This window comes from Octopus sinensis, linkage group LG2 (genome assembly GCF_006345805.1).
Source record: "Octopus sinensis linkage group LG2, ASM634580v1, whole genome shotgun sequence".
Taxonomy (NCBI): Eukaryota; Metazoa; Mollusca; class Cephalopoda; order Octopoda; family Octopodidae; genus Octopus; species Octopus sinensis.
In genome coordinates, this window is record NC_042998.1 from 165,878,158 (window position 1) to 165,904,146 (window position 25,989).

The 25,989-nt window shown below is 37.9% G+C and overlaps 1 long non-coding RNA gene across 1 annotated transcript in view; it reads right to left on the reverse strand.

Annotated features, from left to right (window-relative positions):
- LOC118762351 overlaps positions 1-23,293 on the reverse strand; it is a 23,479-nt gene extending 186 nt beyond the window's left edge. The window contains exons 1-3 of the long non-coding RNA XR_004998098.1: positions 23,248-23,293; positions 10,533-10,535; positions 1-11 (exon numbers count right to left, since the gene is read on the reverse strand). The exon at positions 1-11 is cut by the window's left edge and continues 186 nt beyond it. This is a non-coding gene — a long non-coding RNA (uncharacterized LOC118762351). The remainder of the gene's footprint in view (positions 12-10,532; positions 10,536-23,247) is intronic.
- Positions 23,294-25,989: the final 2,696 nt, after the last annotated feature.

A 25,989-nucleotide genomic window follows, 5' to 3' on the forward strand; every position in this document is an offset into this window, starting at 1 on the left:
GGCACTGGGGTCTCGCATATTGGTTTGGTTTTCGCACCAAAAACCCATATAAGAGTTTTTCTCATAGTAACTACCACAGTATAGTTTGTTCTACCAGCTTATCCTTTTGAGGGTTGATAAGTGCAAGTTGAGCACTGGGATCAATGTAATCAGATAGTCCCAACTCACAAATATTGGGCCTTGTGTCTATAGTAGAAAGAGTTATTTACACTAATGTATTTGCTACTTGTATTTCATTTAATTATTTAAGTGAATTTTATATTTGTTTAATTTAGAGTGTGTTAATCAAGATGACAAATCTTGATTTGGAAAAGTCAGTCATCTGGAAAGGCTTTTTAACCAAAGGTTCTGGAAAATTGATGCTGTAGCTATATATCTATATACATGTGTATGTGTGTGTGTGTGTGCATGCGTGCATGTGTGTGTGTGTGAGTGTGTGTGTGTGTGTGTGTGAGTGTGTGTGTGTGTGTGTGTGTGTGTGTGTGTGTGTGTGTGTGTGCATGTCCTTGTCTTGACAATGCTTGTTAGTTGTAAAATGAGCATCACTGTCATACAAACGATGTCCTTCATTTCCAATCTTCCCTAAAAATATGTCTGGCCACAAGGAAAGATTACCTTGCTAGGAAAATATGTGAGGGTTAGCAACAGGAAGGGCATCTAAATGTAGAAAATCTGCTTCAACAAAATCCATCTGACTCATGCAAGCATGGAAACATTAATGTTAAAATGGTGATGATAATGATGATGTTCATGTAGGGAGTTTGAAGGGGGTAGGGAATTTGATGGTTATCTTTCATCTTTTATCTTTTACTTGTCTCAGTCCCCGCATCCCCTTGTCCCAGTATCACCTTGAAGAATTTTTAGTTGAATGAATTGACCCAAGGACTATTTATTTTTAAGCCTGGTACTTATTTTATTGATGTCTTTTTGCCAAATCATTAATTTATGGGGATGTAAACACACCAACACTGATTGTCATGCAGTAGTGGGGAATAAACACAGACACAAAGACACACACACACACACACATATGACAGGCTTCTTTCAGTTTCCATTGACCAAATCCACTCACAAGGTTTTGGTTGGCCTGAAGCTATAGTAGGAGACACTTGCCTTAGGTGCCATGCAGTGGGACTGAACCCAGAACCATATAGTTGGGAAGCAAGCTTATTATCACACAGTTATGCCTAATGAAAATTAAGCAACTGTGTGGAAAACTCGCAATGAATCATTAGTTTGATAATATGCTGATTCATTTGAAGTTGTGAACATAGCTGCCATCAGTCAGTTCATGCAACCTAATTAGTAAGAAATATAACCAATGCTACCTCTACCTGGAATTTTATTTTTAGCATTTCTGTTACCCAATTACAGAGTTCTTTGACCTTCTCATTTTTCATCTGTTAATGGCTGCACAGTAATGTCATCTCAAAATAGATTCCTTTTAACTCATTTACCTGCCTTGTTTACCCCTAAAGATATGTCTCTATGTTGTGTTTTGTTGTCAAAAATACTCTGTGTTTTATATAGTCATTCCACTGTCTTTTCAAAAAGTTGTTTCATGTATCTGATCCAACAGATTAAAACCATTCTACTCATTATCTTAAACAAATTTGAAAAATTGAAAAATAAATTAGTTTCTTCAGAATATCTATTTGACTCTTGTCTTTTTTCTTTTATCTTTTACTTACTTCAGTCATTGGACTACAGCCATACTGGGGCACTATCTTGAAGGATTCAGTAAAAAAAATTGACTTATTTTTAAGCCTGACACTTATTCTGTCAATATCTTTTGCCAAACTGCTAAGCTATAAGAACATGAAGAAACAAACACCAGTTGTCAGGTAGTGGTGGGGGACAAACCTAAAGACAAAGACATACACACACACACATGCATGCATTTGCACACACACACACACACACACACACACACACACACGGAGGAAGACATGGGATGAAGTGATGAAGCATGGTCTTTGAATGTTGGGCCTCATGGAGGCAATGACTGGTGACCAAAACCTTTGGCGATACGCTGTGCTTGAGAAGGCCCATCAAACCAAGTGAAACCATAGCTGTGGCCGATGCTAGCTTCACACAACTGGCACTCATGCTGGTAGCACATAAAAAGCACCTTTTGAGCATTGAGCCTCACAAAGACAATGTGGCTGATGTTAGTGTTGCATAACTAGCACCTGTGCTGGTGGCACACATGCAGCACCTTTTGAGCGTTGGGCCTCATGGAGGCAATGACAAATGACTGAGACCTTTGGCATTATGCTGTGCTTGAGTAGAAGCCCCATCAAACCAAGTGAAATCATAGTCGTGGCAGATACTGGTGTTATGCAACTGGCACCCATGCCAGTAGCACATAAAAGCACCAATTACACACTTGGAATGGTTGGTGTTAGGAAGGCCATAGAAACCATGCCAAATCAGACTGGAGTCTAGTGCAGCCCCTCAGCTTACCAGCCCTGGTCAAACTGTCCAATCCATGCCAGCATGGACAACAGATATTAAATGACGATAATGATGATGATGGTGATGATGATGATGATGATGACGACGACGATGATGACAATGACAACAGGGTTGATGATGATGAAGTGCGTGTGTGTGTATAAACCATAAAAGTTAGGAGATATGAGGTGAATATATTTATTTACCTATTTAATATCCTTAGGATTACACCCATTTTGCAGCCTTCTTCATGTACTAATAATTTCAGTGTATAATAAATTATATTTACATGTCTGCATTAATGTGCATACTGCACATTATACAATACAATTGTATTGTTGTTGGCATCCTTTTGTCTCAGGAGACAATGGAGTTCTGCATAAACTAATTCAGTCTGATTTTTACATTTCATGTCCTCTCCAGTTTTGCTAGATGTAACAAAATCCTAGGTAGCCCAATCGTCAGGATTCCTCTCTTGACCTTGCTAATGCAGTCCAAAGGAGTGTAGAGCATTACATTTGGCACCAGCTTGGTTGCAGGAACTGCCGGAAGTTTTTCGAGTCGAACATTAAACCACCTACGGGGCTCCACTCCAGATTTCTTTGAAGGATGTCTCCTTTCCCTAACACTGGATAGGGGCCCATACTGGGTACTGTCAGCCGGAGCCAACTGAGCCCAGGACTCGTGTCAGGCAGGATCATCACTCCCTGATGTAGTGAAGTATATACAATTGTATATACACAAAGCAATGCAAATAAAGAAAGCTAGCTAATCAGATCATCAGAACATCATGATTACTCCAATAATTCAATATATGACAGGCTTCTTTTAGTTTCTGTGTAGCAAATCCATACACAAGGCTTTGGGTGGCCTAAGGCTACAGTAGAAGACACTTACCCATGGTGCCATGCTGTGGGATTGAACTTAAACCCATGTCATTGTGAAGCAAACTTCTTACCACACAGCCACACCTGCACCTATGTCTTAAAATTATTTCATTTTTAATTTAATTTTGTAAAACTGTATAAATATTCCAAATGAGAATTTGGTTTATTAAACCTTTAGCATTTAAACTGGCCATACCCAGCCAAATATTCTACCTGTTTTTATGCTCAAACCAACCAGATTTGGCCTCTCACACCTACCCTACAATGTCATTCTAAAAATATACAATCACGTCATTGGAATCTCACAGCTATGAAATAATGCATGATTAATTCAAAACAATGTGAATAAATAAGCATAACATTTGACAGAGTAACCTGAATACTAAAGGGTTAACCGATAAATGAAAAATTCATTTATAATCAGAAATTTTTTTAAAGAAAATAAATTTTAAATGCCTTTAGTACAAAAGAATTTTCTGATAAAATGTTTTTTTTTTATTTTGCTTTGTTTGCATTTTTTAAATGCCAAATGCTTTTGAAATGTCTTCTTTAAACAAAAACATTTTTAGTATAGATTACTTTTTCAATTACAGTTTAATAATCCAAATTCTACAGTAAATATTAAAATATCTGTTACAAATTTTGGCACAAGGCCAGCAATTTTGAGGGAAGAGGTAAGTTTATTACATTCACCCCAGGGCTCAACTGGCACTTATTTTATCTACCCTGAAAGGATGAAAGGTAAAGTGGACCTTGGTGGAATTCAAACTCAGAACAAGAAAATGAATGAAATACTGCAAAACTTTTTGCCCGGTGTGCTAATGATTCTTTCAGCTCACCACCTTAGACATCAAAATAATATCATCATCATCATTATTATGTGCTGGTGCCACATAAAAAGCACACAGTACACTCTGTAAAATGGTTGGCATTAGAAAGGGCAGATATATAAACCAAGTCAAAGCAGATAATGGAACCTGATGCAGCTCTCTGGCTTGCCATTTCCTGTCAAACTGTCCAACCTATGACAGTATGAAAGACGGATGTAACATGATGATGATGATGATGATGATGGTCATCATCATCATCTTATCATATGCTTTACATGCTTGTTGAGGCAGATTTTCTATGCCCTTATGCCCTTCTTGTCATCAACCTACCTCTGTTTCCAAGCAAAGTAATGATTCCCCAAAGCCAGATATGTTTTTGAAGAATATTGAAAATCACTGACACCACTTCTATGACTGTGGTACTCATTTACAACAGTTGTGCAATGCTAAAACAAGGAGACACAAAGATGCACACATGTACACACACACACACACAAACACACTGACACACACACACACACACACACATGCATGCGCGCGCACACACACAAGCACAACAGGCTTCTATGCAGTTTCAATCTACCAAATCCACTCACAAGGCTTTGGTCAACATGGGACAATAGTTGAAGAGGGATTGAACCCAAAACCATGTATTTGGGAAATAAACTTCCAATATTTCATCTATTTTCATTTATTTATTTATTTTTATTGTTCATTAATATTTTAATACTGAAGAATTTCTGATAAAGTTTTATCATGGTTACTGACATACAAGGAGTGTTCATTAAAGATTCCCCTGACTCACTTCTCAAGGACTGGGATAAATTAAACTTGGCATAATTATTAACCCTTCTCTACATAGCCACCACCAATGTGACAACTTTTCCCATTGCTTTATGCAGCTGTGAAGGCCTCATCTGTAGAAATCAGTAGGTTGTGACTGGAGCCAAGACTTTACTTCAGAAATAAGCTCATCATCATCTGAAAAGTGGTTCCCTTTCAAAAAAGACTTCATGGTTGGAAAGAGATGAAAGTCAAATGGTGCAAGGTCAGAAGAAAAAGTGGGATGAGGAAGGATTTCATAGCTGCAGGAGTATGCTTTCATCTGGGCAAAATGTGCATTGTGAACAGGAGTGTTGTCTTGGAGGAGGTGCACTCTTTTGATCAGCATGCCCTGCCTCTCTGTTTTGATGGCATCCCACATTTTCTGCAGCAGAGAACCATAATAATAGAAGCATAATTATGGTGCCTTTTGCCAGAAAATCCATCATCACTACTCCACACAGGTCCCAAAAAACTGTGCGCATTACCTTGCCTGATGAGGGCTGGACACAAGTTTTCTTTGGAGGTCGTGAGTCATCATGCTTCCATTGCTTTGACTGGACTTTAGTCTCAGAACCATAGTGATGGACCCATCTTTCATCTTGTGTGAAAAGTCTGCTGAAAAAATCCTTCTCATTTTCTTGGCACATTGCCAAAAGAGCCTGGGAGAAACTGACTCGTTCCTGCTTCTCAAAAGATGTGAGCATCTAATGAATGATTTTTTCCACAGACCCTACACTTATCTTCACTTCTTGGACTAGTCACTGAATAGTTATGTGGTGATTCTCCAAAATGGCAGCTTTTATTTTATGGATGTTGTCATCAATGGCGGAATGTGGTTGTCCAGGAATAGGAGCATTTGAACTGGTGATGCCAGTGCTTGACTACATCATATGATGTGCATCATCACTATAAACTTCTTTCATCTCATTGAAAGAGCTGGAGGAAGGAGAGACTGTCGGAGGTTGGCGAGAGTTGTTGGAGGTTGGCAAGAGAGGTGAAAAAAGCACTGTTGAAATGTTAAGTGAAATTTGGCAATCGAGGATCAAATCCATGCTATGCCTACATGAAGCCACTACAAATACGTTGTAGAAGAAAATATTTATCTACTGTCACGGAGAAAGTATAAGTATAAAACTGCAGAATTATCGGAGTATGGGTATTCAAAAAAGTATGTATATATAGAAATGCATGAATGAAGAGATTCGAATTAAGGAAATGCAATAATAATGTTTAGCTGTTCAAAACTGTGAGTAGTGAAATGCAGAATTAAGTCGGCTGATCATGAGAATCAAATATTGATCGCTTCGTTAAGAACTGCAGGTGGTATGGGTTATTTCCCTTGGGTTGTTTAAATAAAATATTAGTAATATGTAGTAGATAGGAGGATCCATTGGATGTGCCTTATTATCGATTTTTTCAACAATCTAAGTATGTCGTGAGGTTTCCAGACATGAGTTCTACTCACGTGTCAAATAAAGTAAAAAAGTGATATTGTCTGCAAAAATTCGAAATAAGACACAAAAAATCAATATTCAAAGTAATCAAACATAAACAATGAAATGGGTTATTTCCCTTGGGTGTTTAAAAAAATTACTTATATGAGGTATATATAAAGGTCCCTTCCAGGGGCTGTATTATCGTGTGTGTTTTTCAACAATCTAAGTATATCACAAGGTTTCCAGGCATAATAATCCTTTCTATTATAAGCACAATACCACTAAGCACTTTGTTTGGTGTGCTAATAATTCTGCCTGTTCACCACAATAATAATAATAATGATAATAATAATAATAATAATAATAATAATAATAATAATAATAATAATGATAATAAAGTTCAGTGTTTAGAGGTATCCATTCCAAATTTCAATATCATTAGCTGTGGAAAGCAGTTTTATACACCAGTTTAGTTTTGTGAAGGAATATCATGTTTGAAATTCTTTTCTGTTGGGATATGTCAAGTTTATTGAAGTAATGTCACTTGCAGAAAATAGCACGTTTTTTTTGGGTGGGGGGGCGGTTAATTAACATTAGTACTGGAATAACCATGAATTTTAATTTTACAGTTATAGGGCGAAAAGGAAATGCCAAGTAAATTGTGAACAAAAATACATATCTACCTCATTGTTCTGAAGTGGGATTGTATGTTGTTGGGTGGATTTCTAGCAGCATGGATTAAATGGTTTTTGTTGAATTATGCATTTGCATTTTCTATGAGCAGTTATTTTTCTAACTAGATGTTTATTCTAGGGGAAAAAAAACAAAAATTGTCTGTTACTTCAGTTCTCCAATCTTCAAACTGAGATATTGTAGTGAAGCACTAAGAGGTTACTTGATCTGCTAGAAATATCAACCAAATCTCCTTCAAATCACAATTTACTTTTTTTTTTGGTTTTGAAAAGGGGACATTGATTTGATGTAGCTTAAATACACTAAATAGACAGAATGGGTTTGTCATAGCTGGAATGTTTTGATACAAACATTAGACTTCCTCAAATGCTCGGGGGATTATTAGAAGTTGTAGATAGCTTATGTTACCTAGGTGACCAAGTTAGCAGTGGAGGAGGAAGTTCTGAAAGGGTAGTTACTAGAATAAGAATGGGCTGGGCAAAGTTCAGAGAGCTTCTACCTTTGTTGGTAACTAAGGGCTTTTCTCTGAGAGTGAAAGGAAGATTATATGACACCTGTGTATGTACAGCTATGCTACATGACAGTGAAATATGGCTTATGATTACAGAGGACATGCAAAGGCTTAAAAGAAATGAAACCAGCATGTTCTGCTGGATGGATAATATCAGTGTGCACATACAACACAGTGAAAATGATTTAAGAGGAAAACTGAGTATAAGAGGCATTAGATGTTGTGCACAAGAGAGATGACTGTGCTTGTTTAGTCATGTGATGCCTATAGATGAGGACAGCTGTGTAAAGAAGTACTGAGGTCAAATTGTAGAGGGTATTTGTGAATGAGTCAGACCCGGGAAGACATGTAACAAAATGATCTTCAGATGCTGGGCCTCAGTGAGGAAATGACAAGAACCCAGGAGTTGTGGCAGTTTGCTGTACTTGAGAAGACATGACAAGCTAAGTAAAATCACAGCCATCCATACATACAGGTGTATCCTTTGTAGGTGCCAGTGCCACGTTAAATGCACTCATGCTGGTGCCACATAAAATGCACTTGAGCTGGTGCTATGTAGATGCAGCCATGCCAGTGGTACATAAAAGGCACCCAACACACTTTGTAAAGTGGTTGGCATTAGGAAGGGCATCCATGCCAAAACAGACAATTGGAGTCTGGACAGCTATCCAGCTGGCCAACTCCTGTCAAGCCATCCAACCCTTTGCCAGCATGGAAAACAGACTTTAAACGATGATGAAGAGAAGGAGATGTACACACACACACTAACGCGTGCACATGCGCAGATATAGGTGTCACACAGTGGGACGAAACCCCAAACTATGTGGTTGAGAAGCAAGCTTCTTACCACACAACCAAGCCTGTTTATTTTGTATTCCAAGCTTTAGGCTTCTCAGAGTAAAAGGGAGCGCCATTCTATGAGGCCCCACAAGCTTAGTTCATACATAAATTTGGATCTGTGTATGTAATTTATCTTTTATCTTTTACTTGTTTCAGTCATTAGATTGTGGCCATGCTGCAGGACTGCCTCAAAAAACACCATGTGGAAGCCATATTATACGAAGAGGCTGGTGCCTTAAGTCTGCACCGTAGACTGCTCATCATTGTTATTGAAGACAATCATTAAAGTACAACTATATTAAATTCTATAGAGGTTTCAAATATTCTTAAGATGTCTTACAAGATTAAAATAACGAGTGATTATCAATCAAGTACTTACTTATAGATTTTGATAATGTTCGATGGTCACCAGTAAGTATTTAGATTGATCTGAGGTGTAGGAGTGACTGTGTGGTAAGTAGCTTGCTTACAAACCACATGGTTCCGGGTTCAGACCCACTGCATGGAACCTTGGGCTAGTGTCTTCTAGTATAGCCTCAGGCCGACCAAAGCCTTGTGAGTGGATTTGGTAGACAGAAACTGAAAGAAGCCCATCGTATATATGTATATATATATATATATATATATATATATATATATATAATATATATATATATATATATATATATATATGTATGTTCGTGTCTGTGTTTGTCCCCCCCACATCGCTTGACAACCGATGGTGGTGTGTTTACGACCCCGTAACTTAGCGGTTCGGCAAAAGAGACCGATAGGATAAGTACTAGGCTTACAAAGAATAAGTCCTGGGGTCGATTTGCTCGACTAAAAGGCGGTGCTCCAGCATTGCCACAGTCAAATGACTGAAACAAGTAAAAGAGTAAAAGAGAAATTAAGACTGTGGCAGTTGTCTCCCTTACATTACCAGACTCGGTTTAATATTGTTTTAATCTTCTGGAAGGAGTAGTTTACCTTTATAATAATAACAGTTCACAGCAAATTTTCATAATGCGGAGGAGAGAAAAATTCATAAATATAGGGGCTTGACCAGCTGCTATCTATTTGTGCCGGTCGCCGTCCAGGCATCGGGTAAGGTATTCTTGGACCTCCGTACTACCGATATTCTCGGCAAAGAAGGTAAAACGGTAGCCTGTCAGAGAAATTATCCCCGCGAGGTGGAGTGACTACTATAACGAGTACCGCTGGCCATTCTCGACAGCAACGCTATCACGATCATTATTGTGGGGCGTGTCTGAGCACACCATTTGTTCTAGGGTACGTGTCCCATCACCTCCTCCCGCTTCATCTTACCCACTCACATCTTTTATTTTCTTTTCTTTCTTTTCGTGTCGTGTAACTGGCACGTAAAAAGCGCCTTTCGAACGTTGGGCGATATGCTGTGCGTAAGAAGATCCGTCAAGTAAAGGGAAATCGTAGTTGTAACCGATGCTTGTATTACATACCTGGCACCCATGTCGGTGGCATGTAAAAAGCATGCTTCGAACTTTGGGTGGCACGGAGGCAGTGACAAGTGACCAAGACCTTTGACAATATACCATACTTGAGAAGACATGTCAAACCTAGTGAGATCGTAGTTGTGGCCGATGTTGGTGTTACATAACAGGCACCTATGCCGATGGCACATAAAAAGCACCCACTACACTCTTGGACTGGTTGGCATTAGGAAGGACATCCTGTTGTAGAACCCAGTGCAGCTCCCCAGCTTACAATACAAGTATTCAGTCAAACACATGCCAGCATGGAAAACGGATGTTAAATTATGATGATGATGATGATGATGATGATGATGATGATGATTTCCTTTCTTTCCTGTTTCTTTGTGTTCGAATGTTCTAATAAAGTTAGAAATAGACATAAAGGGACAAGCTGGTAGAATCGTTACAGCACCAGATAAAATGCTTAGCAGTATTTCATCTGCCTTTACATTCTAAGTTCCAATTCCACCAAGGTTGACTTTGTCGCTCATGCTTTCAAGGTCAATAAGCTAATTACCAGTCAAGCACTGGAGTCAGTATAACCGACTATCCCCCAAAACTGCCTGTTTTAAAGGGATCTAAACTAAAGCCTTTCATCGAAATTTCATACTCTTTTACTTGATTCAGTCATTTGACTGTGGCCATGCTGGAGCACCGCCTTTAGTGAAGCAAATCGACCCCAGGACTTATTCTTTGTAAGCCTAGTACTTATTTTATCAGTCTCTTTTCCCGAACTGCTAAGTTACGGGGACGTAAACACACCACCATCGGTTGTCAAGCAATGTTGGGGAACAAACACAGACACACAAACATATACACACACATACATACATATATACGATGGACTTCTTTCAGTTTCCATCTACCAAATCCACTCACAAGGCTTTGGTCAGCCCAAGGCTATAGTAGAAGACACTTGCCCAAGGTGCCACGCAGTGGGACTGAACCCGGAACCATGTGGTTGGTAAACAAGCTACTTACCACACAGCCACTTCTGCGCCTATAGCTACTTTATTTCATTTAATTTGCCACAAGGGCAGTAGCGCCTATAGCTACTTACCTCACAGCCACTCCTGCGCCTTTCATATTAATTTATGTTCCAAACACTAGCTTAATAATAACAAGGTTATTTTGTTTCTAAGTTCTTTATCATTTTTTAAATTAATTGAAACACTGACAGTGTATTTCAACAGAAATATTGTAACAAAAGGTTAATATAGAGTCTTTTCACCCGTGCAAAGCTTCATATTAATAGTGAAAGAATGTTTAAATGAGATTCAGGGAATTCAAGGGAATTTCCACTGTGAAGGAAATAGCTCCAGTAAGAGATTTAAACATGGTCATATCTCTCAAGAACTTCATGACATTCATTACAAACTGAATATTAATTTCTTGTAACTAGATTTGTTGTTAAAGATTTATGGGAGAGAAGAAATGGGATATTGTAATATACATGCCTTGCCTAAGATCATTAAGAATGAAAGTGAATAAAATAGTTTTTATCTAGAAATCAAAATCAGATCACAGCCTTGGCTTGCCAGATGCTTACATCATAATTATGATAAATTCTTACAAGCATATATATATATCTTTATATATAAAAGAGAGGTTGTATGTCTGTCTCCTACGATTTAGATTCCTAACTACTCCCATATTTTGCGGTGCAGTGTAACCATAAGCGGGTATCTTATAGTCGTGATTCATATCGAGCCCTTCTGGGTATTAGCGCGCATCTACGATGAGTCTACGATTTAAAAAAAAATTTACCATAATTTTTTCCCATTTTTAATCCATTTTTTTGCTATTATATAAGGGAAGTAACTCTCGAAAAATGTATTATTAAATCTCAGAACGTAAAAAGCTACCCCCCTTTGTGGTTAGCCATATTGAGATGGCTATTATACTTTACATCTCTAAAAATGCTTATATAGTTATTTCCCTTACAAACCCGAGCAACGCCGGGCGATACTGCTAGTATATATATATATCATCATCATCATCATCATCATCATCATCATCGTTTAACGTCTGCTTTCCATGCTAGCATGGGTTGGACGATTTGACTGAGGTCTGGCGAACCAGATGGCTGCACCAGGCCCCAATCTGATCTGGCAGAGTTTCTACAGCTGGTTGCCCTTCCTAACGCCAACCACTCCAAGTGTGTAGTGGGTGCTTTTACATGCCACCAGCACAAGGGCCAGTCAGGTGGTACTGGCAACGGCTACGCTCAAATGGTGTTTTTTACGTGCCACCTGCACAGGAGCCAGTCCAGTGACACTGGCAATGACCTCGCTCGAAAGTTTTTTTCATGTGGCACCAGCACAAGTGCCAGTAAGGCGACTCTGGTAATGATCACGCTCAAATGGTGCTTTTTACATGCCACCGGCATGGAAGCCAGTTAGCTGCTCTGGCAACGATCATGTGCGGATGGTGCTCTTAGCACTCCACAAGCATGTTGCCATTCATCGAATTTGATTTCAATTTCAATTTCAAGCATATATATATATATAATATATATATATATATATATATACATATCTTTTATTTTTTACTTGTTTCAATCATTAGACCGCAACCATACTGGAATACTACCTTGAATTTTTAGTCAAATGAATCGACCCAATACTTATTTTTTAAGCCAAACCACTAAGTTACAGGGATGCAAACACACCAACACAAGTTGTCAAATGGCAGTGGGGGAAAACACAGACAGAAAGACACACACACACATAGACAGACATACATATATATATATACATACATGCATGCATGCATGCATACATACATACATACATACATACATACATACATACATACATACATACATGCATGCATGCATGCATGCATGCATGCATGCATACATATATACTGAACCACGAAAGAAACATCGCACTGTAAAAGATTATTTGTTACCCTCAATATTGAGATTATATGGTTTTATCATATTTTTAGGTAGTTTGACATCAGGAAGATATCACTGACCTACAACACCACTCTCTTTTGAAAACACAGGGATTGCATGTAGGATTCAAACTTGCTCGTTTTTGGTGAACATGGTAACGCTCGCAAATGCATCTTTATAAAAAGCATGATCCAGAGTCAAAACGTTGACACATTGGGTATAAAAGGTACCCAAATTTACCAGCCTGTCATTTGTTTCCCGAAAGCAGCAAGCATACCAAGACTGATACGAATTCAGAGGGAGCAAGCTATCAGACATCTCCATGCTGGCCAACGTCCGTTGGTCATTGCTAATTACTTGGACTGCAGTATTCAGACAGGCTGAGAGAACAATACAATGCCACAACAGCATGGATGATCATCCATGCAGTGGCCAACCGAGGGTTACCAAAAGCACTTCCAGGACTGATTCTGGAGGGCAACAGAATCAGCTAAGCAGACCATAGGGAGTCACCACAGACCTATTTGTGCAGAGACAATTTGCTACCAGCTGAGATCTCTCAATCTGTCTTGTTGACATGCGGCTAGGGGCCCCACACTCACCATCAATGCGGGTACATCTGAAGTGGGCTCAAAAAAAAAAAAAATATATATATAATATATATATATATATATATATATATATATATACATACATATATATGATTATAATAAATGTTTATAACCTTTTATATCATCATCATTATCATCATCACTATCATTTTCATCATTGTGTTTATCATCATTTTAACGTCTACTTTTCCATGTCAGCATCAGTCAAACAGCATTTGTTAAAGCAGATTTTCTGCAGTTGGATGCCCTCTCCTGTTACAAGTAAAATAATATTTCCCCATGACATGTTCTCACAGAATATTATATATGATAGTGATAAACATCATGCAACGTCATGACAAGGCACATCCACACCTCCACCGATTTAATATTAAGTCAATTTTAGACATGTGTACAGTAATTTCATCAGATGCTAGACACACTCAATGTGAAAATTAATCAACCAAGAATTCAAGGCTTTATTATCTAATCCAGAGGTTCTCAACCAGGGTCCATATAAGAATTTGTTGTTAAAATTTATGTGCAATAAATTGATTATACTTGTACAATACACAAAATATTTTAACTTTGTATACAGTTTCTAATTATATTCGGTTATAAAAATATAAGAGGATTTTTTTTTTAAACATCAAATAGCTATGGGGTCCACCTGAGTAAAATAGGAATCAAAGCAGTTCACAGACATAAAATGGTTGAGAACCACTGGTCTAAAATTATCTTGTTTGTTTTTTTAGAGGTTGGGGGTTCATAATATTTTACAAGTCCACATGTTTTTTTTCTTCTTTTAATTGTTTTAGTCATTTGACTGCAGCCATGCTGGAGCACCACCTTTAGTCGAACAAATCGACCCCAGGAATTATTCTTTGTAAGCCTAGTTCTTATTTTATAGGCCTCTTTTGCCAAGCCGCTAAGTTACGGGGACGTAAACACACTAACATCGATTGTCAAGCAGTGGTGGCGGAGACAAACACAGACACACACACACACATACACAACGGGCTTCTTTCAGGTTCCGTCTACCAAATTTACTCACAAGGCTTTGGTCGGCTCGAGGCTAAAGTAGAAGACACTTTCCCAAGGTGCCACGCAGTTGGGCTGAAAAATAACAACCAAATCTCTGTTAAACGGTAGTCTGTCATCTTTAAAAAACGACACTTATGCAAGCAAGGGAAAATGAGTATCAAACAGTAAAGAAAGTTCAAAGCTTTGTGATAAAAAATATATATATAAAGGGAACTAACTCCGTTTGACTATTGAGTTCAGCTAATTGTTCGAATTAAAACGGTAAAATTTGTCAATAAGTCTAAACTTCGGATAAATTTTTCATTTTCTGTGTTGTATTTTAGACTTCGCTTTTTTATCCTCATTTGTGGGGATGCCAAAATAAGTAAAAATAACTAAAATTTAAGATTTTCGGAGAGTAATTTGATTACTTTACATCAGTGTTCAACTGGTACATATTTTATCGATCTAGAAAGGATAAAAAGCAAAGTCGACCATGGTAGAATTTGAACTCAGATCATGCTGACGAACGAAATGCCGTAGAGCATTTTGCCCGGCGTGTTAATGCCTCTGCCAGCTCACCACCTTAATAATAATAATGATCCTTTCTACTGTAGGCTCAAAGCCTGAGATTTCGGGGAGGAGCTAAGTCAATTACATCGCCCCCAGTACTTAATTGGTGTTTATTTTATCAACCCTGAAAAGATGAAAGGCAAAGTCGACTTCAGTGGGATTTGAACTCAGAACATAAAGACAGATGAAATGTCACTAAGCATTTTACCCAGCATACTAACAATTCTGCCAGCTCACCGCCTTCATAATAATAATAATAATATAATAATAATAATAATAATAATAATATAATAATAATAATAATCGTCGTCGTCATTTAACGTTCGCTTTCCATGTTGGCATGGGTTGGACGGTTTGACAAGTCTGGCGAGCCAGAAGGCTGCACCAGCTCCAGTCTGATCTGGCAAAGTTTCTACAGATGGATACCCTTCCTAACGCCAACCACTCCGACAGTGTAGTGTGTGTTTTTACATGCCACCAGCACGAGGGCCAGTCAGGCTGTTCTGGCAACGACCATGCTCATAAGGTGTTTTTTACGTGCTAAGTGCATGGCAATGACCACAGCACTGGCAATGACCACACTCGAATGTTGTTTTTCACATGCCACTGGCACATGTGCCAGTAGGGCGATGCTGGCAACAATCATGCTCGAATGGTGCTTTTTACGTGCCACTGGCACAGGAGCCAATCAGCGGCCCTGACAACAATCACGCTCAGATGGTACTTTTAACGTTCCACTGGCACGAGTGCCAATCAGGTGGTACTGTCATCAGCCATGTCAGCTAGTGTTTTACTTCTCCCTAACTTAGCAGTTCAGTAAAAGAGGCTGATAGAATAAGTATCAAGTTTATACAAATTAAGTACTTGTGTTGATACATTTGAGTAAAAATTCTTTAAGGCGGTGCCCCAGCATGGCCACAGTCTAATGACTAAAAAAAGGTAAAAGATAAAGACTTATGTTAAAAGATAAGAGAAGTTGGGGTTGTTGGAGATGTGGTGACAGTGAGAGTGGTGGTGGTGGTGGTGGTGGCAGCAGCGGTGGCAGTGATGGTAGTTGCAGTAGTGGCAGTGGTGGTCATGGTGGTGGTTGCTGTTGCTACTGGGACTGGTAGTGGCAGTGGTAGTGGTAAGTATTGCGTTGTGCTGAGTTTAGTTCAGACAGATTTTGAGAAATACATCAGATAGCAGCTGATGAAGGTAAACAGCAGAAATGGTTATAATATATAACATATATTAATTTATAAGGGGAGTGAATACTAAAATGAAATATTCAGAGTTTTGTGGCATTTCATGTAAACTTAGAGATTGTTAATGGAGATGGATTACATATGTCAACAGAAAAATTATCTGTTTTTTTTTAATAATTTAAATAATGTGTCTGTGTGGTAAGTAGCTTGCTTACAAACCACATGGTTCTAGGTTCAGTCCCACTGCATAGCACCTTGGGCAAGTGTCTTCTACTATAGCCTCAGGCCGACCAAAGCCTTGAGAGTGGATTTGGTAGACGGAAACTGAAAGAAGCCTGTCATATATATATGTATGTGTGTGAGTATATGTTTGTGTGTCTGTGTTTGTCCCCCCAACATGGCTTGACAACCGATGCTGGCGTGTTTACATCCCTGTAACTTAGCAGTTCAGCAAAACAGACAGATAGAATAAGTACTAGGCTTACAAAGAATAATAAGTCCTGGGGTTGATTTGCTCAACTAAAGGTGGTGCTCCAGCATGGCCACAGTCAAATGACTGAAACAAGTAAAAGCGTAAAAGAGTAACGCCAAATAAGTAAAGAGATTAATCTGTCTTGAACAAAAGACTATTCTTTTAGGAATATCTCATTCCTATACAGTAACAAGAGATAACTGCTAAGTGAACTGAGAAGAAACAGAATGAACTGAAATCTTCTAAGCTAGAATTTGTAGAAATCATTGTTAATATCATTATTGTTTTGTTTTTTTCCTTCTTCTAAAGGTGTCAGAATCATTAGCACACAGTCAGAGCTGACAGAATCGTCAGCACACTGGGAAAAATGCTTGGCATCATTTCATCCATCTTTATGTTCTGAGTTCAAATTCTGCCAAGGTCAACTTTGCCTTTCATCCTTTCAAGGTCAATAAAATAAGTACCAGTTAAGCACTGGAGTTGATGTAATCGGCTTATCCCCTCCCCCAAAATTGTTGGCCTTGTGCCAAAATTTGAAAATATAATTATTATTGAGGCAGTGAGCTGGCAGAATTGTTAGCATGCCAGGTAAAATGCTTAGCAACATTTCGTCTGACTTTAAGTTCAAATTCTGTCAAGGTCGACTTTGCCTTTATTCCTTTCAGGGTCAATAAAATAAGTAACCGTTGAACACTGGAATCAATGTGATTGACTTAATCCCTCCCCAGAAATTGCAGGCCTTGTGATAAAATTTGGCAAAATTTCATCTGTCTTTATGTTCTGAGTTCAAATTTTTCCAAGATTAATTTTGATTTTCATCATTTCAGGGTCAATAAAATAATAAGCACCATCTGAACACTGGGGTCAATTTAATTGACTTATCCCCTTCCCACAAAACTGTTGACCTTGTGCCAAAATTTTAAACTAATATAATATCATTACTATTTTAACATCCACTTCCCTGTGCTTGCATGAGTCAGATGGAATTTACTGTGACAGATTCACTTCCTGCCACCAACTCTCACTTTTTTCAAAGCAAGTTAATATTAATCCATAACAAAGGCAGCAAGCTGGCAGAATCATTAGCACCCTGAACAAAATTGCTCAGCAACATTTTTCTGGTCTTCACATTCTGAGTTCAAATTCCATTGAGGTCAAGTTTGCCTTTTATCCTTTCTTGGTTGATGTAATCAACTTTCCTCTTCCCACGAAATTGCTGACCTTGTGCCAAAATTTGAAACCAATATTAACCTTTCATGGGCCAACGTTTACATATTTTATTTAAATGATTTTATATCTCATTACTTTTATTGTCAATAGTTTAAGTCAGTGAGCTGGCAGAAATGTCAGCGCCCCAGGTGAAATGCTTAACTGTATTTCGTCTGTCTTTACGTTTTATAGGCGTAGGAGTGGCTGTGCGGTAAGTAGATTGCTTACAAACTACATGGTTCTGGGTTCAGTCCCATTGCATAATATCTTGGGCAAATGTCTTCTACTATAGCCTCAGGCAGACCAAAGCCTTGTGAGTGGATTTGGTAGATGAAAACTGAAAGAAGCCCGTCGTATATATGTATATATATATATATGTATGTGTGTTTAATTGTGTGTCTATGTTTGTCCCCCTAGCATTGCTTGACAACCGATAGGTGTGTTTATGTCCCCATCACTTAGCGGTTTGGCAAAACAGACCAACAGAATAAGTACTAGGTTTACAAAGAATATGTCCCAGGGGCGATTTGCTTGACTAAAGGCAGTGCTCCAGCATGGCTGCAGTCAAATGACTGAAACAAGTAAAAGATTATGTACATACAAATTTTGAGTTAAGAATTTCCAGTCATATGGATGTTATAGCATAAAATATGGTCACTGGGGTCCAACTGGTTCCCATTGGCCTTCTGAGAAATTATTTTCTTCTGTTCTTTTCTCAGATATTCTGAACTATAAGTCAATTTTCTTCATAATTGTACTGGTATGAATTGATATACTAAATAATTTTGCTTCATTTTATATATAGTACTATATATATAGTTTATAAAACTATAAAAAAAAAATGTTGACTTCAGTCACTAAAGAGTTTTTTCAGTCAATAAATTATATTTTAATTCCCCTCCATTAAATGCTAATAATTATAAATATATGCCTATAAGATGCTAAATTTCTTGTTCTGTATCAAGCACACACACATTTATACAAGATTAAATAATTATTACTTTATGGTTAGTGCAGAAATACATAAAAATATAAGGGGGTCCCCTGGGACCCTAGTGGATTTTGTGTAATCTGGCCCACGTAGGGTTAATCCATAACCAACCATATTTTCACATGAAATCGTAATAATAAGTTTGACACTCACATGGATCCTCATTTTATAAAGGAAGGGAAATTTGTGATATTCATGCCCTTTCTTGACATAAGTGAATTGGTTTGCAAAACGAAATCAGAAATGAACTATTTCTACAAAATATGCTATGATAGGGATACAAAGGGTTAGAAGTGTCTGACTGTCTGCTAGGTATTGTTTAAACCAGTAGTTCTCAACTGGAGTCCATATGGCCCTTGCAGGGTCCATAAAGGATGTGGTTGTTAAAATTTATGTGCAATAAATTGCTTATGCTTCTACAACACACAAAATATTTTAGCAATTTTTTAAACACAATTCCTGATAGTAATCTTATACATAAATGGCAATTTCTGTCTGTCACTCTGTCTGTTACCATCTTGCTGTGTACACCAGTGAACCAATCTTGATGAAATTTTGCATACATGTTAAACTAACACCCAGTTCAATTATAAGGCTAATTGGATTTCGATAAAAATCTATAAGTGGAGTTGGGTTATTATTTGATAAAATGAGAAGGGTGCAAAGAGTGTTAGTGTGAGGAACATTTCCTCAAAAATTTTGCTTCAGGGAACCCTTGAAATAAATTCTATGTCTCAGGGTCCCTCTACTTCCTCATCCTCCTCATCCTACCCCTTCTCATCCTACTCCTACTCATCCTCCTCATCATCATCCTCTTCTTCCTCTTGATCACCATCATCATTCAATGTCTATTTTTCCATGCTTGTGTGGGTTGGAGAGAGTTTCATTTGAGGCAGATTTTTTTTCTACAGCCAGATGTCCTTTCTGCTACCAATCTTCACCTGTTTCCAAGCAAGAAATTTCCCCATAGCCAAAATATAGGAAAGAAAAACATGTAAGACACCTCCCATTAATAATACTTGTGTGTGTATGTATGTGTGTGTGTGCACAAATACACAAACACACACACACACACATATGACAGACTTATTTTCAGTTGTCAATGAAATCCATTCACAAGGCTTTGATCAGCATGAGACTAGTAGAAGATCCTTCCCGACATGCAGTGGAATTAAATTCAGAACCATGTGGGTGGGATGCAAATTTCCTGCTACACAACTGTGCCTGTACCTTTATAAAAACTATAATATACTTATATGCAAGCTGGCAGAATCATTAGCACGCCGGGCAAAATGCTTAGCGGTATTTCGTCTGCCATTATGTTCTGAGCTCAAGCTCTGCCAAAGTCAACTTTGCCTTTCATCCTTTCAGGGTCGATTAAATAATTACCAGTTACGCACTGGATCAGTGTAATTGACTAAAACCCTTTGTTTGTCCCCTCTATGTTTAGCTCCCTGTGGACAATAAAGAAATAAATATACTCTTACTAATATTTTTCTTTCTCTTTTGCCAAATTAAATTTCATAAGGCAAACATACACTAATGCCTTGATATACAAGTTAATTTGTTCCTGGAGACTGCTCATAAAGCAGAGCAATAATTTCCCATAGTAGCAATATTATAAATCATAATTCATTCCCAGAAAAATATTTTACTTATAACATTTATAATACTCGTCAATAAATAGCAATAAAACAACAGTAGAATGTAAAGAATATTTTATGTAAAGTAAAAAGAATGTCAAAATCGTTTATAATAAAAAATATTATTATTATTATCATTTTCTGAATCAAAATTTGGTTTTTGTTCTTGAAAAATAAAACTCGTAAACTTGGGGTCTCGTAAAGTGGATCCTCCTAAAGTGAGGTATTACTGTATTATATTCTCCGGATTACTAGTTTAAGTAAACAATGGCTTAAGTTTATCTGAAGTTTATTGGCAATACATAAATAACAGGAATCAAGCTGTTTGCTCTGCTGACCTAGTAAAGAGATTCTCATTCACACAAGGGGAAAAAAAACAATATCTGTATTCACAAAAAAAAGTAAACACAAATAACCAGCATCTTATCGTAACATATATAGACAGAACAAAAAACAGATAACTACTCCCAATAACTTGATTCTTTATTGACAATATATAGATATGTAAGTCAGCCCGAGCATATGTATTATGTCAAAACATATATATATAGATTAGATCATATATGTATGCACGTATATATGCATGTATGTGTATATATATGTTTGTGTATATAGACATATATATGAGTGTATTTGTATGTATATATATATTTACATGTGTATATGCAATTGTATGCATATTTGTATATGCATATCTGTGCAAATGTATCTACATGTGCATGCATATATATATAAGGTTATGAATATATATGTGTGTGCATGTATGTGTGTGTGTGTGTGTGTGTGTGTGTGTGTGTGTGTGTGTGTGTGTGTGTGTGTGTGTGTATTGTCTTTTACTCGTTTCAGTCATTAGACTGCAGCCATGCAAGGGTACCACCTTCAAGAAATTTAGTCAAATGAAACAACCCCAGTACTTTTTGTTTTTAAACCTAACACTTATTTTATCAGACACTTATGTCAAACTGCTAGGCTACATGGATGTGGGTTTCTGTCCCACTGTATTGCACCTTGGGCAAGTGTCTTCTACTATAACCTCGGGCAGACCAAAGCCTTGTGAATGGATTCGGTAGATGGAAACTGAAAGAAGCCTGTCATATATATGTATGTGTGTGTATGTATTTCTTTGTGTATGTGATGTCCCCACCATTCAACAGCTGGTGTTGGTTTGTTTACATTCCCATAACTTGGCGGTTTAGCAAAAGAGACTAATAGAATAAGTACCAGGCTTTTAAAAAGTAAGTACTGAGATCAATACATTCAATTAAAAATTCTTCAACATGGTGCCCCAGCATGGCTGCAGTCTAAGGACTGAAACAAGTGAAAATATAAAACACTGAACAACAGCTGTGAAGCAGTCTAATGACCAAACAAGTAAAAGATAAAAGATTTATAAGATACTAGCTTAAAACCTGCACTCCAAGAGGACTTTTAAGCTAGCACCTGCAGAGGTCTAATTGGGCCTGTAGCCCAAAACTAGAGGTAGATAACATGACAAAATATATCTATAATGACTATTTGCCCCAGTGGTGTTTGATCTGTAATGCAATCATTCTATTGTTTCAGTCCCAAATTGAATTCCATCTGTTAGCCAATTTGTCCCAAAGTTCTTATCTCAACATAAAATTAATGAGGCAAATGTCATTTATCTCCCCCTTGATCTCTGGCATCATCTGACAAATGCCAACCAAATGCATGAATCAGTCAAGTGTTACCTGCAAGAAATAGCAAACCAAATGCTTTTAAATCAGATCCCAATTCCATCTGTTGGCCAATTTGTCCCAAAGTTCTCATCTCAACATAAAATTAATGAAGCAAATGTCATTTATCTCCCCTTTGATCTCTGACATCATTTGACAAACGCCAACCAAGATGGCATGAATCAGTCAAGCTTTACCTGCAAGAAATAGCAACCCAAATGCTTATAAATCAGATCCCAATGCTGCATGTTCAAGAACCAGATGAAGGGCAGATTTTCAATCCTGGGATCATCCTGATTCCCAAAAAGTATAATATGTTTATGTAGACTGAGATACAGGGTCCCAGACTGACAGACAGAATTTCACTTTTATTACTATAGAACACAAATGGATTTTTAAGGTACACAGCGGTTGTTTCAGCAGCTTTTTTTGTTGATGAATAGGTCAATTACATCATAAAAATAACCTGCTTTCATTAGATGAGTTTAAACTCAGGTAAGAGAAGATTCTGAGTGACCCACTTTGTTATGCATCACCCAAGCGAGTGAGAGATATGAAGAACAGTTGAAATTCAATGGACTCCAATGCATCCACATGGAACAGAGGTCAGAGATAATAAAGTTTCAAAGAACTCTATGACAACCTATACTATGGAGATAACAAAAGACTAGAAGAAGACAGAGAAAAAAAAAGAGAAAATGTAGATGAAGGATTAAGGTGAAATGAAGGATTATTTAAGCACTTCAGTGGTGATTACTGATGGTGGCAGGGGTTTGTCTTCATATCCTCAACTGCTTTATCTATCAAGCTACTGTTGATTTGGATAGTTGGACTCTCTCTTGAGTTCACATAGGCAGATTCTCATTCTCTCATGCATTCTCTATATTTAATAGCCTTTCATAGTGGCACTTCCAAGTCTCTTTCTTTGCAAAATCACTAACTACAAGTGAACCATCATCCATGCATATACACTTCTCTCCTACATCACAATTTCCTCTCACACACTGTCTTACAATTCGAAAAACCTCAAGTCTCTGGTCCTCCCACTGTAGAACATTGGTAAACTTCTTCCTTCTTGCTTCTTCCCTAGCTAAATATACCTGTCTCTTAGCTTCCTTTTTAGCTACCTTATATAATTCTATGCTTCACCTCTTCCAGTCCTTCTTCTTTGTTCTAATAGCCTGGTCAACTACACTTTTCCACCACCATGTCACCTTAGATCTGGATGAATCTTTTCACCAGCCACAAATTTGGTCAGTGGCTCTCATTAGGCTGTTCCATAGGAACTTCTAGTGGTCCTCTATGTTCTATGTCACTATTTCCTCCTCCACATCAAATGTTTCGATTAGAATGTCTCTAAATCTCTGACTATTCAGAGAATCCTTAAGCTTCCAAATATTCCTTTACTAGTTTGGTTTGCTTCTTGATATCCTTCTAGTCTAAAGTCTGAAGTCACTAATGGCTAATCTATATTGAGGTGTACACTCTTCACCTGGGAAGGTCTTTGCATTTGTAGGCAACCATCTTTCCTGCTTTCTGGTGTGAACGTAGTCAATCTGGCTTGTGTAGTCACTAGATTGATAAATGAGCAGGTAACTGATTGGTTTCCTGAAGTTAGTGTTGCAGATCATAAGGTCATTTGCATCACAGAACTCCAATAGTCTAATTCCCTCCTCATTGCAGGAACCAATTCTATATCCTCCACGCACACTGTGGAACCCACCCAGATGCTGCCAAACATGGCCATTAAAGTCACTAAACATGAAGAGAAGGTCACTGTCATTTGTCAACAAAGTAGTCTGTAAAAGGGTTTCATAAAATCGATCTTTCTGGTCATCTGGCAGCCCCAGTTGAAGAATGTCAGCAGAAATAATAGTTGCCATTCTATTTTGCGAAACTAGTCTCAGCATAAGTATCCTATCACACAATCTGACTACCTCAATCACCTTATCAACCCATTTCTCAGTAAGAAGTATTTCCACATCACCAATGCATCACTATTGCTCACCCAGAAGACTTTATACCTGTATTCTTTGCTAGTGAGGAACCTGACCAAAATTCCCCTCCACCTTATTTCATGAATGCAACACACATCCACACACCTTCATTCCTGCATCTCAACAATCTCACTAGGCCTACCTTTCAATGTGCCCTTGTTGAGTGTGTTAACCCTAAGGATGAGAAAAGGGTGACAAGAGGGAACAGGGGAATAGGGGATAGCATTCTACGTCTGAAAAGAAAGTTTGCATGGTTGTTTAACAACAGGCATATCATATAAGTTCACATAAGTTTCATCATATATAATTCATTTGCTTCATGCTTGCCATGTCCACCAGATTCTTCTGGTATAAACTATTGCTTATACAAAGATAAAATAGCATCAATAATTAACCCACTGACAAATACACCTGTCCAAATGTCTGATACATGTATGCTAGCTGTGCCTTTTTTTATATTGTAGTACTGTTGATGATAGTGAGATGTCAGTGGGAGGGAATGGGAGAGGAGGAAGAGAGGTTTTCAAACAGGTTTCCTGTATACAAGAAAGGTTTCCAGAAGAAAAACTTCCAGCATAGATGAAGAGGGGTGGGATGGGAGAGTACACCTCAAGCAACCAAGCCACATGGCTACATTGTGGACATAGTAATGGGGAAGAAGTAATTTATCTGTTCACAAGCCAAAATAAAACTTCTAATATGAAACAACAAACAAAACGATGAGATGACAGGCTATACATATGTATGTCCCTTAACACAGGGGATAGTGTGCTGGATTTCAAATCCAAGAACCATGGGTTTGTACAGGGGACACCACTTGAATGACAGAGACATTCATTTCCAACTATCACATGATGTCTAGACAAGGAGACAGCAATGCATGCACATACACACAGACACACCACATACAACAGGCTTCTTTCAGCTTCCATCTACCAAATCCACTCTCAGGGTCTTAGTTAGCCAGGGGCTATAGTAGAAAAAATACCTGCCCAAGACACCATGCAGTAGGATTGAACCCAGGACTCCAGATCCTGATACATTCCGCATCAGTAATTGGTCTTTAGACAAACAGTATTAACTTTGTATTTGCTGGTGCACAGTCCATCATAACCGGACCAATTTGTTTACTGCTTGGTGTGATACAGATCAATTTATCTACTGGGTCACTGTAATATTTGTACAGATATTTCTTTTTGACAAAGGTCAGGCAGTGTTTTTGTACCTGATAATTATTGGTTTCAAATTTTGGCTCATGGCCAGCAAGTTCGTGGAGAAAATAAGTCGATTGCATCAACTCTAACAGAGTACCTAGTAAAAGAAGTAATGCCTACACAAGACACAATGTTTTGTGGTCAGGTCTTGCCATCAAGTAAGAAGCACTCATTGTCTTCTTATGATATCTTTTTATGAGTAGAGAAGAAAAATGTCTGGACTCCCACTAAATTTTAGGACAATGATATTAATACAAAATTCAACAGTGACTAGATGATTCAGCTGTGTTGATTAACTGCAAGAATAAAAGCACTTGCCTTTGTGTTAAGAGTTGCTGGAGTTTGTGGGTTGTCCTGATTTGCCCTGTTTAGCAATTTTCTGTTTTGGAGTTATTTTCATCGTATTATTCATATTATCATGGCAGCAAACTGGTTGAATGATTAGCGCATTCAGACAAAATGCCTTACAGCATTTCTTCCACCTCATTATGTCCTGAGCTCAAATCCTGCCAAGGTGGA